Genomic DNA, 16569 nt, shown 5'->3' with positions numbered 1-16569 from the left:
CCTAGGCTGAGTCAACCCTTAGGTACGCCTCATCCTTGATAAAGAATTACTGATTTTCACTTGCTTCTTTATAGGTATTTACAGATGCACAAAAAAAGACAGAGCACCTGCCCAAAGAAAATCAGATGTTTATGTGTAAAGCGTTTGCAAATGCTACATCCAGGACAGGTAAACTTGAGATTAAGAGAAGTAAAGTGTACGCGTCAAATTCTGGGCTTGGTGAAATACAGGAATCAAAAATATTAGTGAAGAAACTTCACCTGCTTTCATCTAATAACTTTTGATCCAAGGGTTGACCATAAAAATATGGTAGCCCCCATCAGATGCTGAGACAATAAGAAACAACTTGATCACCTCTAAACTTCAGATGCAGGCCCCTAAATTTGACGTTTTAACTGTAATAAACGCTTGTGACAATTTGTGAAAAGCAGTACGGAAGTTTATGCAACTGAACTAAATTCATCCAGGAACATAAAACATCCACATGCATACAGTTATGTCGAGTTAAGGGCTAGCGTTCAAATCTGAATATGCCAAGTTGCTGTGTTTACAAGATATCAGTGATGCAGTAGAACCACCAAGTTAGATTACAGTTTAACAAGCATGTTCCACGTTATCACATTGTACCGAAGCGTAGAATATTGTCCACTTTTAAATCACTTTTTAAAAGTCTTCCTAAATAACAATGGCACAGTATGACTGAATTTTAAATAAGATGGTACCACTGTTAAAAATAAAAATAAAGGTCAAACCACAGAGGATAAGGTTGCTTTCGCAATCCTTAAAGCCCCCGAACAAGTTTAGAGGCACTGCCTGATCCATTAAAAGCAAGACAATGCCTCACATATACATCTTCTCTTTCCAAGGAAATGCCTTTTCTTCTGATACTGTTCGAATATCTGCTTTCGCTGGAAAGAAGTAAAAACAGATTTGACTTTAACCTATTCTTATCCTAACTTAAAAATGTGGGATAAAGCCTTAATTTCTATTCTAAATTGACTAGAAATTAGACAAGTGTTCAGCTGCACCAAATGGGCATAACAAGCCTTTAAAGATCCGTTTTTATGCTATGAAGAGCTCACCAGAAAGCACTGGGGTGAAGCAGGTGTTCCAGATCCCAACCATCAAGTCTGCCTTACACCGTGGTTGATAAACCAAATAGGGTTCCTCTGTGAGGAGGGAACCTGCTGACACAGTGACAAAGCTTGGATTATAACACAGCTTGGCACATCTACCTAGAGGAAACAACAAGGCAACAAAACTAAAATACACTACATAATGTGAGAACCATACACTTGTTCAGAATCCATCATGTAAGCGCTTATGGGGGTTAACACGTATTTTACTAGATCAAGAGAGTTGCAGTGCTTTGAAGTTCTTAGGCTTGTTTTAATAAAATAATATTCAAAGACAGCACTTTCCCTATTGTAATTGTGTTTTTAGGAAAAAACAAACACAAATTTTAAACTCAGAACATTTTTCTGGGAAGGGTTATTTATTTTTAAGCCTTTACCAGCTGAAAGATATTTTCTGTGGTTATGCTTGATATTGTCTTAATTCATTTTTCTATTTCGGGATCTACAGAAAAATAAGTTATTTTTCACTTCCAATAGAAGGTTGCAACACCTCTCCATCCCACATCTTCCAACAAGAAGAAATACCATCCCCTTGGGAAGAACAACTGCCTTTCTGTACACCAGATACCACCCACACCCGACTAACATGCTGGATTTGCCTACTAGCAAATCATCTGCAGATCCACAAGGTGAAACATCTTCAAGAGCTGCAAAAACCACGCTGGCAGGTTATTGCCATGCCTGGGTCTCCTCTCAGCTTCTGGAGTGCTGACAGTGGTGCATCCTGCCCAGGAGGAACACACAACAACACAGAACACTCCTGAACGAACGGTATTGGTTTAATGCTCTATTTTGTATCCTTCTGGGCTGCACATCTTTCAGGAATCATTTGGTTTAGTTGAGAATGGCTCCATTCAAACGTACAAATCAAAAAACAAATAACCTAGACATTTCACACCAATGCAGTTCTGGGAAAGAAGGTACTGCCTCAAGCACATCCAGAAGTCACGTGCCTACAACCAGCAGGGTACTATTTAACCTGAACTATTTCCTTCCTAGTACAAAATCTACCATGCGACTCATTTTCAATACTTTCCTACACAATTGCGTTAAAGATATTAAATCATCTATCCATTGTCACCTATGATTTATTGAACTTTACAGTAAGTCAAGTGGTACTGTCAATGCAAAATACTTAATGGTCTAGCTTATGCTAACTTTAGATAAATATTGACTTATACTAGAATTCCCTAGATTTTTTTTTATCCCTGTATTACTTAGATGTAAATTTGGGGAACATACACTTACTATAGTAACAGCTGCCCTAGGTTTGGCAAAGGGTCTTTCCAGCTTACTAATTCATTGACAATGCATAGAAGTCCAGTTGTGACTCTCCTACTAAATGGAAGAGAACAGTAATATTTCACCTTGGCCGTGCAACTACAGGATTCTTAAATTAGCACAGAGCACTAATTTGGATCATGCGTTGCTTTTTATCCAGTCAAGTAAAACATTTCTACCAGCATGCAATTTATGTTTTGACAGTGCACCTTTGGGTGCCGGTAGAACCAGGCTGCTTCAGTACTTTTCTGGAGAACATTCTCTATCCCCTTAACTGATAGCTTAGTAATAAACTTCACTGGATCTTCTCTTTTTTATTAGCTAGCTCTATCCTTCTTTACAGTTTTGTAAAATTAGGGGTTACACTTGCACTAATTTACCTTAGCATGGAATTGTCTCAAGGGCTTATGACAGATTTTGAAACAAAGACAGCAAATAAATGTATTGCTTGTTTTGCTAAAGAAAGCGAAGATGTTCTTCGCTGCTCTAACAGATGAAGAAATAAAATAACAGATTTATTCCACCTAGTAGAGATCCATTATTCAGCACATTTTATCCAAGGAACAAGTTTGTGAACCTGCTATTATTTCCCCTTTTGCAAAGGAAAAAAAACACGACACAGTCCTAGTCACATCAAGCTGCCCTCATCTTTCATATTCTGGCCCAAATTCAATAGTATTTGTTTAAATTCAAAGTATTTGTAAAGGTTTTCATTCTGGAAGATGTGCATGTATTCCAAAGCTGCCCCTGCCAAAATCCAGTGAAATAGGATGTCTGGGATGAAGGGGGCAAGGTAGTCCAACATTACCTCCTTAACGCAATACAGTTGTCCTAAAAAAAAACGCCTTAGCAGCTTTGCTGACAAAAACATCATCAGATACCACCATATTGTCTTATATTACTAGTATCTCTCTACAAAATGTCATGCTTTAATAAAATTGTGAGAGAAGTATTGGCCAAATAACTCCTGGATCTTAGAGCCCTCAGGTCAAAAAGTAATGGGCCTGGATTTTTTCCTTTTCCCTAAAAGTTTTTGTGCTATTCTGTAAGATACTACTTTCCCCTCTCTCAGGTTCAACCTGTTAGTGAAGCTACTGACAGAGAGTAGAGATATGTGAATTATCATAAAATATCATCAAATGGTTAAGATCTTTATCTGTTTCAACCGATCTAAATAAAACTGATGTTTATTATATGCGGACTCAATGTATGGCAACAAAAAGTGAGGGAAAATGAATAAAACATTCCTGACAAGACCAAACTGATGACACAGAAACCATGTAGGAAAGTCTCTCCAACTGAGGTTTTATTTTATTCCACCTGCAACACTGGATTTTGAGTAATAATAAGCACTTCAAGCAATCAGTGTGTCAATTCAGCTTTTTGGATCAGAATTCAGTGAAAAGATACTCAAACATGGAGCTGTAGTAAATGCAACCTGAAGTGAAATTTTTAAGCACATTTTGTCAGGTACTTCAAAATTAGCTACCTGTTGAATTCTGGGTGAAACTTAAAGAGAAAGGAATTGCTTGTCAAAGTATTGCATTGTTTGAGATCTGCGTTCACACACACACACATTAAAAGAGGATGCCTTCAGGAATCAAAAGAACTTGATAAAGAATTAAAAGGATTTTTTTTTATTTTCTTATTTTGATAAAAATATACAATCTTCCAAAAGCTAGCCAGCCCAGGCATTTTCAAAAAACAGGTTATTTAAGATTTCCATAACATGCAAGGTGGTTCACAGGTTAACAAACACAGAAATAAGTTTTCAGAATCCTTACCTTCTGTAATCAAAACCAATTATATAGTATATTTTATCTGTCTGTTATAGGACAATACTATGGTTTAAAGGAAAAATAAAGAAGGTAAAAAGATTTTTTTTTTCAAGCACAATTAAAAATATTACTAAGAAAACAGCAGCAAACATCTCAATTTTTTCAGGTAAAAATTAAGAAAGAGAAAATAGGATGGTTACAGTAAAAATGTGCATATACTTCCAACTCTCATGTGGGATTAAGTTCTCTTCTCCCTAACCTTTCCGTTCCAATATTTTTCAAGATTTAGTCAATGTCCTTTTAAGTATTAGTATAAAGGCATTAATTGTTCAATGGATCATTAGTTCATGGGAACCTAGTTTTACCCAAATTTTAGAAACAGCAAAATCTAGAGATCACTTTACAGAAACTCAGTGTGCAAGACCAACAGATGTAATGCGTGATTCAAAGTAGCATACTTTTTATTTTAAGCCATACTGCCACCTACTTGACAACCTAATGAACTGTGCTGGCCTGAAACAATGCACTGTACTTACAGCTAGAGCCTTTGAATAAAACTGAACTTTCTAAAAACATGATTGTGCAAGGATTAAAATATCAGGAGCAACAAGCGCCTCAGCTACCTTTCTCATCTGTTAAAAGCTCTCTGGCAGTGCAGCAACAGCAGCTGCAGAGTTCTGCACAAAGACCAAATTTATTCAGGTAGCACTGTGATTTTGTAGTTACTACTTATTTGTAGTTATAGTCGTGAAATAAATATACCAAGTATAAGTCAAGGCAATACTTAGACTCAATACTATCAAGTAAGGAATCAGACTAAACATAACATTAAACAGATTTACTCTGAGGAAGGGATGTAAGAAGGGATGTAACTCAAAGAAAGTAGGTTCTGAATGATGCTTCCATAAAACATGTTGAGCTGTGGCATTTTTCTCACATGATGGGCTCATTAAGGGCAACAAACTGCTCTCTTAACCAAATTTAGTCCAAAAAGATTAGGGACAAGTCAGCAAGAGAAGCACAAGCAATCTTTTGTTCCCTCAAGTGCAGGCACTATTGATGTTTATTCCCAAAGTTTTGGAAAGGAGTTGTTTATTTTATCTTCAGAACAAACTCCTTTGCATGGAGACTTTTTAAAAATGTGTCTAATAAAGTATTAGTTTTAGTAATACTTTTTCCTCTACAAATCCTTCAAGACAATTTACAATAAAGTTACTATTAAACATTTTGGGATTCTTATAGTAAAACCTCAAAATGAATTAAGAGCTCAATGAGCTACGGAAAAGTTGTTTCTTCTCTGCTCACAGAGAATGTTGACGTTGGTGAAGAAGGTTCCTACCTCTGAGAACAAGTACCTAATCCTATATATCTGCATCCTGCTACAGGTTACCGTGAGGACGTCCCCGCAGCACCCGTTTTGGAACAGCTCCCACCGGAGGACAGAAGCAGCAGGAGATGGTAAGGAGCACAAGAGGTGTCTCCTCCTTGTCCTGCAGCATGCTCAGAGCTCCAGAGACCGCAGAAGACAAGCAGACCTTCCCCTGCATTGGGTACCCAGTGTAATATAACAACAGACACAGCCTTAGGTCGATTTCTGCAGGAAGGGAGGCAGAAATATTCTGTGCATGTTTCTCTACGAATACAAGACAATACTTAAATGCAAAAGGCATGAGAAGACAAAATAGCAACAGTTTTAAGATTACACATAAATATACCAAAGACAGAGTTTTCCCCCCCCCCCTACAGTTTAGCCATTGTCACATTGTCTCTTTTGTGTTCATTGAAAGTTTTTTTTTTACTAGAACTACTCATGGATAAACTACTAAACATGGATATTCTACTTGTTTGTTCAGATCTCCCTTCTTAAGGGAAAGACAAGAACTAAACTTTCTTAGTGAAGTAAGTATTACAGGTTGAAGCACTCTCCTGCTGGCTACACATATACTTATCTTCTCAGCTATAAGAACCATTGCCTTGGCTATAACAATATGCATCTAGCACTGAAGTGTCTGAGGAACTAAACCAGAGAAAACATCCCTGTTTCAAGCCAGCAACACTTCAGCGTAGTTACCTGTAGGCAAGAGACACAGGAACTCAAATGCAAGTGGCACAAGAATCAAACTACAAGATGGTAAACATAAAAACACCAGGAGAAACATGCAGGAAGAGAAATACTCCTGCTCTTGTGCTCCTCATTTGGACTCAGATTGTAGATGGTGGCACCGACAGAAGAGATGCGCCAGATATTAACCATTTCCTCACAGACCCGTAGCATGGCAAAGCTTGCCCAGAGGCAAGTAGCCTGAGTAGAAACTTAAATAAGTCATTTGAAGACTTTAGATGGGACACTGCATAAACAAATCTGTGTGAAAAGAGTAAACCCTACATGATAAAAAAAGGGGAGAGAGAGTTCCCTCTGGGAAAGGCCCAAGTTTATTAACCGTGCCGGGTCCTTCCGTGCTGAGCAGCAAAAGCGCCTTTTTTCCCCGTCTCACCAGTGCCCCCAGCCACCCTCACACCTCCAACACCCACGGCACATTCAGAGTGGGCAAAACCCCACAGCTGCCCCCTTACCCCCTCAGCAGGCAGCGAGCTGCAGGCCGGACATGCCACAGCCACCGCAGGGCCCCCAGCTGGGCCCTGGGCCTGCACGGGCTGAGGGGAGGCAGGCGGCTGTGAGCAGGGAGCGGTTCCTCGCTCCCGCCATTTCCTCGTCTCCAGTTCGTGTTCTGGCAGGAACGTCATCTTTGACAGCAGCACGAGCTTCCATGAAAGAATTGTATAGTGCAAGCGTCTTTTTCCATGAAGTTCATAGCTGCGGCTTGGTACATTTAACATAATACAACTTGCATTTTAGGGGAAGATAACACTCACTGGGAAGTAAGTTGCTTTTTATAAAATCCAGTGATTTACTTGGCAAAACCCTGAAATATTTATTTGAAGCAAAGATTCCAGGAAATGTAATATTTTCCAAAGCACAACTCAGAAAGCATTCTTTGCCGAAGGTTTGAAATAAGCGATCTAGATCTCTGAGAGTGTCACCGGTGACCCAAGATTTATTCCTGTCAAGGCCACAGTTGGAAGCTAGGAAAGGGAGAGTGGAGGGCTGACCTTCCTACTGAAGTTTAGAGACAGTGCTACAAAATGAACACCAGATTGGTGACTACCAGCCATTAACTGTTGGCCATGACAGCTGCTGGAAATCACATTTGCGACTCTGCACAGCTTTCCAATCTTAGAAAGACATTTGGCAGTCTAAAAAATATGCTACACAAAACTTTGTCGTTGCTTTAATAGTTTCTGCTATGAATTCTACTAGTGTCAGCCATTACATAAATTTTATACTAAAATTTTTTGAAGAAAACTATTATTTTTAAAATGTTTTTGTACTTAATATGTCAACAATATTTGGCTTTCTAACAAAGCCAACATATAAATAATATCTTCAGCTACGATCTGAAATCTGTATCCATCTTTGGTAATACCTTCTTTAGATGAAATAAGATGTATACTTGCTAGTGAAACACACCAGTCAAATGGTGCATGTTCCAGTAAATGCTTTTTCTTTCTCAGCAGATGCTATTACTACTGACAGTATTACAAGTAACTTGAAATATTAATGCAATATTTACTTAGCAACTTTGGAACCTGTCAAATCTTATTTCTATGGTAACGTTTGCAGTTTATTCAGCTTTTAACATTTATTTTTTAAGTTCCTTATATTCAGCAAACTTCTGTCTGAAGCTGCAGAAGAAGTGCTATTGCTACCCAGAATGTGGCTGGCCTGTTATCAGTTTTATTTATATGCTATGAAGATTCTGGGATTCTATTCATCCTCACTAATGTGAGGAATTCAATCTGAATGGAAAATTTCAATACCTTTTAGGATAAAAAATGGGTAACAACCAGACATGGTTCTACATTTTTATATACAAAATACTCTGTGATATTTCCCCATTCTAAGTTTTGCTCTGATAGGTATCGCAGCCCCGCTGCTGAGGCTGGGGGAGCACAGAGATGTGGCCCATGCTAGGGAAGTTCCCTGCCCCAGCTTGCTGTGAGCCAGAGCCCAGCACGGGGCTGGGGCTCCCAGCCTGCAGGAATTTAGGACTCCTGCTCTCTGCTGAGCTCAGATCCCCTGTCCCACTGCTCCTCCCACACCAAATGCATCTATAATCTTCCTATGCTACTTCTGTTACTTTTGCTCAAACCAAAGTGGGGAGGAGGGATATGACGGAGAGAAATTGATTGCTTTCCATTGTCCCTGCATACCAAAACAAAGTTTTTGGCCTCCTACCTCCAGTTTTTAAATCCTTTCATTTTATATAGCCTCAAGTCCTTCCAAAAAGACTTGTTGGAATTCCATCTGTCCTTAGAGTAGCTGTATGTTCATTGATTCTTGCCCTGGATATATCCCCATTTTCCAAATTATTCCATGCTCACACAAGATAGTAGTGAAGAAAATAAAAAAATAAAACCAGTAATATCTAAGAAAGCTCAATTATTCCACCTGTTGCAAAATCAGTCCTGATCAAGCAATCATTTAAGAACTCACCTTCCAGCTTTTTGCTATCAATGGCACTATTCACAAGTTAAAGTGAAGTGCTTTGCCGAACGCTCAGCAAACATTTGCTAAACCTCAAAATGTTTGCTACAAGTTTCAGTATCTTAGTCAGATTTTCACAGTTTTTATCCGAACTGCATTCCTTGAAGGAATATTAACGGTCTCAGTTCTCTTCCTTACATTACAAACTGCACTCCAGCTGACTGTACCGTCAGCTAGCACAGGTGGTGCTGTTAAAAACAACCAAGCTGCTTATGTCAAATAAACATGGTCTTAAGACAAAAAATAATTCCCAGTACAGTAATTCTAAGCATCTCTCAAATACACATCTCAAATACCATGACTAAAAAAGCAGATCAACAAGTTATTTTATAAAACTCTTCTCAAATATATTCTTAGCTTGAAAAAGATGGTAATCAGATTCAAAAGTTATCAGATTCAAAAATAGTTTTAAAATAAGAAAACATCTTTCTTTTGTATTTAGGTCAAATAATAAGAATGGCCTTCTTATCACATTAAAAAAAATCAAATACTACAAAGAAATACGATGGCAGTCATTTTTTCCTCATTTTTCTCCCCTCCTCCCCCCCTTTTTTAAAAAAATTATTATTCATTGATTTGGTACACAATTATTTTGTTGTTAGCGAAAAGCCAGAACCGCAAATACCACAAAACTCAATGGATGATTTCACTGGGAACAGTATCATACTAAGGCTAGTGCATACTGACATCTGAAAAATAGAAAAAGAGTTAGTCTCTTTCAATTTTGTTTTTCATAATTATGCTATACAAAATAAGCTGCTGTAAGAGACTGGGGGGAGGGTAGGAATCAGAGACTCTTTGGCTGAGTGGATGTGTTACATTAATTTCTTAATATGTGAAGGAGTGGATTACCCCTCTAACAGCAATGGGAAATTAGTTTCTTCATTTCTTCATTAAGACTGTGGGAGGGAAATTAATTTTCTACTCTGGTTTTCAAAATTAATTGAATATATCTTTATTAACATGATAAATATGTACACATACTTTTTGGTTGAAAGAATTCTCTAAATTAATCCTAAACAGACATTTTCAAAGCAGTTCGTTAGCACATGGCTTTTTGTTTAGTTTTCTGATGTTATATAAACATTGAAGAAATTGATCGCCAAAGTTCCATCTAATAAAGTTATCTACAGAAAAAAGCATCTCAAAACAGTTTTTCTAGTATTACTTGAATAGCACGTTAGTGAGTTTTCTTTTTTCCTACTCTATATTTGTACCTGTGCTGTTGCAGTCTAACGTGTACCTAAGGGTTATGCTTTCACGCATATGAGTGTATGCACCAGATATTGTATTTGGTGGCTCTAACAGGAAAGCCCAGTTCTTGAAAACACCATCCACTTAGTTTGAAGGCACCTAGATGCCTCCACATATCTATTTCTACTTAGGTGAATTTACAAAGCATCTCAAAAGTTGCTCACTTCATTTCCTACACACTCAATGTTTTTGTATCTGTATTGTAAACATGGTTCCTATGGTGTAGTTCCACCGCTGCATCATTATATTCTTTTATCTACATTCTATAGTATTCTTCTAATACAAAGTCAATCACCTCAGTTCTACTAATGGCTTTTTTATTTAATCTTCCACTACATAAATTACAATCATATCATCTAACATCTTTCAAACTGAAAAATAAGTCAAGCATTTTTCTAAAAAACTTAATCTTTTAAGTACTGAAAAAAACCATCAATTTTTAGACTGTCTGAAGACAGCAAGGCAGCATGCTTTGATCAGACACAAGCTGTAGAATGAATGCAACAATATCACAGCAGCCTCAAAGAGCCTATAACATACGGAAAGTAAGATCTTCAGGCCCTTTTGGTCTAAAGGCTAAAAAGCATGAGAAAATGCATAACTGCCTCTTAGAACTTAATTTTCTTCAAGTATCAAATGCATTATACAGGGAATATGATTTCTTTTAATCTTCATTGAATGAGGGACAAGTCCATGGTATTTTATGGGGCCTCTGTCTGCCTGGACAAATAAGTAATCATGGCCAAAATTATTCCAATTATTATATAGGTTACCTTCATTTCATCTTTTTTGTTTTTTAAACTTATATGGTTAACCTTGCAACTTCTACCATCTTTCACATGGAGTTACTGTATTATTCTTTTCTTAAGAGTCTAAAGAAAAGAATCAGAACATTATATCTGTGAAAGGGCACTGCAGTTACTGTAACCCAAATGCAAACTCTAACCTCTACCACCAATTCCTAAGTGAAAGTCACCATTTTCTGTTTAATAAGATGTGTAATGGTTTGACAGTCTTGATTTGGAAAAAAAAAAAACCAAAACAAAACACCTTGATGTATAAAATAAAACGATAAATGAAAGTCTGTGAATGCAGAGAGTCAAACTATCTTCACAACCCTTGAGAAACAATGACCTTTAAGGAGACTGTCCCAAATAATCATTTAGATCTTTCAGATGTTTTTCTACCTGAAAATATTACCTATGTGGCTGGAATATTTTGCTTTCTTTTTCTGGGTTCAAAAAATTCAAAAAAGTTATTTCCTAGGTTACACACAAAAGACAGAAAAATACCCACATAGTCAATGGAAATTTACCTTTGCAGAAGTTCCTCAAGTCACCTCCATTTCATGAGCTCCACCTTAATTCATATTAATTGAATGCTGGAGAATTATTTTAATTGAATTGTTCTGCACCAGAAAAAGCAGACTACAAGTATATAAGCAAACAATGGGGATACATTAGAGCTGATCTCCTTCCTTAGGAAGTTAATAGGAAGTTTACGTTTGGCTGGTCAAGAAAAGAACATCTTTATTATCGACACAGATCGTAGGAATTAAATAAGCAAAGTTTATAGTGAACAAAAGCAAGACTGTCTCAGAAATATTCACACAATATAATTCAACCTGTTTACCAAAATAGATCTTCTCTTTGAAAACTGCCGACAAGGAAGTTACAAAACACAACCAGAAGGAAGAAGCAGAACAAGTTCTTCACTTGTTTTGATAATTCATTGTTTCATTAGTAGCTTAAGAAACCTCAGCAAGTCCACAGAGCATCTTTGTTAACATGTTAGCCATAATTTGCAAAGACAAAATTAGTCGCACTCTTTGCCCAGAGTTAAAACAGTTCAGCTTTAACACAGAAGTGGAAAAAAAAAAAAACAACAGCTTCCATCTCATTTTTTTTCCTATTGTTTCTATTAGGGGAACTTAAAGAAGCAGAACAAGTATGGATGAAAATTAACTACCGGACGAGATCTCAGCCACCTGAGGAAAAGCCAATGGCAAAATCAAATAAACTGTCACCAAAACCTCTCTTCCAAAGGAAGGAAAAATCTCTCATCCAACCTGCGACATGAACAGCACAGAACAGAGCTCCTTCCAATAGTGTAACATTTATGAAAATTTAAAATGGTCTTTTTTTTAAGCTAGTGGTGCTGTTTTAATTACCTCATGTTCGTGGAGGAGGTTGATGAAGGCCCTGCAATTCTCCATGTCAGAATTCCAACACAAGCTTCTGCTTCTGTCACAGCTCCAACAAAACCACGTTATCCTCTCCAAGGACTTTAATGAAGAAAACACACACAAACACAAAACAAAGCCACACAACAACACAAAAGACAGCATGCTGCCCGAGATCAAGAAAACTTCAGAAGACATTTCGTATCCCAATACACAATCTCAAATTGAGGAGAGAAAAAAAAAAAAGCTTTTTATAGGAAGTATCCTCAAGCTCTTGGTCTCGAGCCAGGACTCAGTAACCTTCTCCCATATGTAAAAAACTTGGCATGAATGGGGCGACATAAGGCCATGCTTACCATCCTTGACACCGTACACATCATTAGCACCCACCCACCCGTAAGTCAGATGAGAATGGCAGTGTACGAATGCCACGAATAGTCAGAACACAGGACCAACGCTCAGACTTCCAGCCCAAAGACATCTATTTCCTTCTCACTCATATGAACTTCCTTGATTAAAGAAAATAATGGCAGCACAGTTGGAGGTGCCACAGCAGTCCTGCAGCATGCCTCCTGTCTTCATGAGCCATCACAATGATCTAAGGGATCTACAGTGTCATTTATCCAGCAGTTTCTCCCGAAGCCAAATTGTTCATCGCTGGTGTTCTTCCTGAGCTACAGCATTAGCCAAATAACTACTTGCATGCCTGTGTAGGATAAACTAGATAATGACTCTGAGAAGGAACATTAGTCAAGCATTAAAGAGTTAAGCATCCTTTATGAAATAGTCTGGCTTCGTTGTAAAGCATCAAGAGTTGTATGCACATCTGAGATGCAGTCACAACGATTCTGCCGGAAATGAAAACTGGTGTTTTGGGGGCCACAAAACAAAAATAGCCATAAGATGTTGTACCAGTTTTCCTCATTTGATCTCTCTGAGAAGAGGGACTGCTTACCTAAGTTTTCCACATATTTCTTTAGATTGGAAGATAGTTAAGGCAGCTTGTAATCATTGACCTTAACATTAAAAACCAACAAACAACAACAACAAAATACTTTCCTTCTGCCTACTCTGTGAATTTTATTTATTTTTTAGAACCTTCTTTTAGACCATAGCAAAGACTACGTGCATCATCAGACCTGTGCAGGTTGTCCCTGACACAGATGGTTCTCTCTCACTCAGATAAAAAACCTCAGAGTTCTCACCAACTGCTTCCTCCAATTCAATTAAATTCACTTTTTTCTTTACCTGGCTACGTAGTATCCCAGCCCATTTTCTAGAAACCATAATCGACATAAAAAGAATAGCAAGTTACCATGTGCAGAAAAAGAAAATATAGATAGATCAACTCCACTGTCTATAAAATCAGAATTCATGAAAAACACTACAAAAAAGTTTGTAATCTGTGTGTCAACTCTAACAACCATTAGGTCTGCTTGGATAAAAGCACCTAAAATAAGCACCTCACCTAAACTGACTGCTACTCACCAGTGGAAATAAGTTGAATTTTTATGATTATGTCCCTGAAGAAAATTCCTTAAAATCCCTTTCTCACCCTAAGTCTTAATGCAGCCCTTCCACCTCACAAAATCCACAAACGCAAAAGTTTCTAGTGGATCAGTCAAATCAAAACTGACTGTATCACAGCAACAAATGAAAAGTTTACCAAACAACTCCACAGCTACTACAATGAATGCCAGGCATAACAAACATCAACTTCATTGCATTTATGCACATCAGAAGCCCGCACTGCTGTGATTGCTGCTTCAGCTGAACAAGATCAAGACAAAACCAAAGCTGTCCATCTGGTACTACAGTACTTCACTTACAAGCGACCTGACAGCTCAGTTTCATTCTGAAGTGAAACATGGCCTTATGCAGCTTTGTCTTGCATAGTTGGATAACAGATTATCGGCAGAAACATTCAGAATTATAAACTAGAAGTGTAAGAGTAAACTGAAAGGCCAGCACAGAGCTCCCTCTAGTGCGAGCAAGAAAAGGAAGTAATATGAACACAGGGTATCAGCTGGTCAGAGAAATGCGTCACAAGAAATGTAATGCTACAGGAATAGTTACAGAGCTAACTCATAGTCCCAGACTTGAGCAATCTGGGAGGTGAGACTGAAACATCAGGGCTTTTGCTCTACTGTCACAGCGGTGCTGAGGCTGGGAGGGCCCTCTGGAGGTTACCCTACCCAACGCCCTGCCCAAGCAGGGCCCCCTGGACTGGGCTGCCCAGGACCACATCCACACAGCTGGTGAAGATCTCCAAGGATGAAGAGAAACTTACCTGGGCAACCTATGGAAGTGCTCAGTCAACCTCACAAGAGGAGAAAAAAAGGAAAAAAAAAAGTGTTTCCTTACACTGAGGGGGAAGCTCCTTTGTTTCAGTTTGTGCCCACTGCATCTCACCTGGTGACTGGGCACCACCAAAGAGGCCTTGGCGCCATCCTTTTTGAGTCCTCCCCTCAGGTATTTGCCTACGTCTGTATTATGTATGCAAATACATATTACAAGCAGGTCATATTCAGTCCCGCAAGGCTTTTATTGACCCTCTGTAAGCGTTTTATTTGTGTAACTTTCCCATAAACATTTGCAAATGTTTGTATAAATAAATATCAAACTATTATTAACAATCTATATAACAATATATAATATTAAAAACAACAAATATTAATTTGCTAATTGAATGTATGACTACTTTTGTTATTTATGTGCTATTACAAGTGTTAACTTATTGCTCAGAAATAATGGTTAACAGTTTAGTTGTTACTAACTAAATGCTCAAATTAGGTGCACGCTTTTTTTGTTTTTAAAAATCTTTAGGAAAAGTTCTGCCTCATTTGGAAATTTAACAATTAACATTAACCTATGAATCTGTCCTTGAAATCTTTTTTTTCTTAATAGCAAGAACAACTAAGTTCTCACATTTTGTTTTTCTCTTACACTGCCATAGGAAATGTAGGTCAATTTATTTTATTTTTTTAAGATAGAAAAGTGACTAACTCTCCTCTGAAAGGAGCAAGCAATAACACCAGTAGAGATCAGTTTTATGAGCTAAATTCAAACATTCAAACTTTTAATTCCAAGGAGCCTCATGACCAACACTTAAAAGCCTTCATTCATCATATCTTCTGCGGATGAAGCAATATTCCTAACTGATAACAAAGTGACATGTATAGCAGAAACTTAAGCATATTTAAAATGTACTTAAAATTCTATTATAGCATCATTAAAATGGTAATCTTGATTTTAAATAAAGATTTAACAGAGGCAAGTTTGTCACTCAACATCATATCATTCTTTATGTCTTTTATAAGACCAGCCAACTTAGCCGGGGAAAAAAAAAAATAAAAAAATTACACTTCTGTAGGAAAGTAGAAGAGACAGCAGGTGATACCTGAGAAAGTATTGGTCTTTTCCAAATACCAGCTGGTCTGACATAATCCTTCCCTACAGCATACACCATGTGGAACAGTTACCCAGCACTCTGAGACAGTTCACTCAATTGTTGAGATACTTATTACTGAATGCGGTAGTTTAAATAACCCTTTGATGTTAGCTGCACTAAAACAATGATTAAAATCTAAGTTGTGTCAGATTAGCTTGAGTAAAAAGGAATTACTTCTAAATCAAGATAGAGTTAACTAAACTTCTGCCCAGGTACAAACATGAGAACTTCAAATATAATTTTGTATAACAGACAAATGTACCTCATGCGATGCAGGAAATGAGATAAAGCAGCGCAAAGAACCGAAGAGATGCACACACTTCTAAAGTCCACAAGAGGGGGTCATTCAATTACACAATCACGTAACTTCCTTACGTTTAAAAGTTCTATCCACAGCGTATCAGATCAGAAACTATTGATACAAACCGCATGAGAAACTGGGCAATAGCTACAAGGAATTTAATATTTGAGAACTTAGGGTAGGCTATATTTGCATAGTGGAGTGAGAAAAAGGGTGTTACTTTTCCTGACTCTATGCTAAACAACCAAAAAACATCCTTGTTATCACAGTCTGTATGGGACACAGCTAGCAAGGAGCTAGATGCATTCCTGTCCCAAAATACTCCGAACAGAAATCAGTCAAGAATATTATACTTACCCATACTGAAACAGATACACTGCTACTCATTTGCAGCCAAGTAATTAATATATGCAGAAACAGCTTAGATTGATATCACACCTTTCTTGGGAGGCGTGCAGCGTATTTTACTTATGCTCAAACACACCACGGAGTTGTTGTGCATTAATGCCCCTGTGCTGCAGCCGTCCACGGGTATTTTGCTGGCTGGCAGGCTCACAGAGACCCTCACATAGGAGCTTGG

At 37.8% G+C, this 16569-nt stretch overlaps 1 protein-coding gene across 24 annotated transcripts in view; it reads right to left on the bottom strand.

The window, feature by feature from the left end:
• Positions 1 to 16569, bottom strand: part of CCDC73 (coiled-coil domain containing 73) — a 94180-nt gene that overhangs the window by 59751 nt on the left and 17860 nt on the right. For 14 of the 24 annotated variants that reach the window (XM_080594760.1, XM_080594761.1, XM_080594754.1 and 11 more), the window contains one exon: positions 1083 to 1184. The exons of 5 other annotated variants lie outside the window; for them this stretch is intronic. The gene's annotated coding sequence lies outside the window, so the exon portion shown is untranslated. Of the gene's footprint in view, positions 1 to 1082; positions 1188 to 1739; positions 1762 to 2384; positions 16337 to 16569 lie in introns of those variants that run through there. 5 more of the 24 variants (XM_080594745.1, XM_080594743.1, XM_080594766.1 and 2 more) reach the window with 4 other exon arrangements.

Source organism: Anser brachyrhynchus, assembly GCF_964034855.1.
Source record: "Anser brachyrhynchus genome assembly, chromosome: 5".
Lineage (NCBI taxonomy): Eukaryota > Metazoa > Chordata > Aves > Anseriformes > Anatidae > Anser > Anser brachyrhynchus.
The sequence above is the reverse complement of the archived record's forward strand: the minus strand, read 5'-3'. Positions and strand labels throughout refer to the sequence as shown.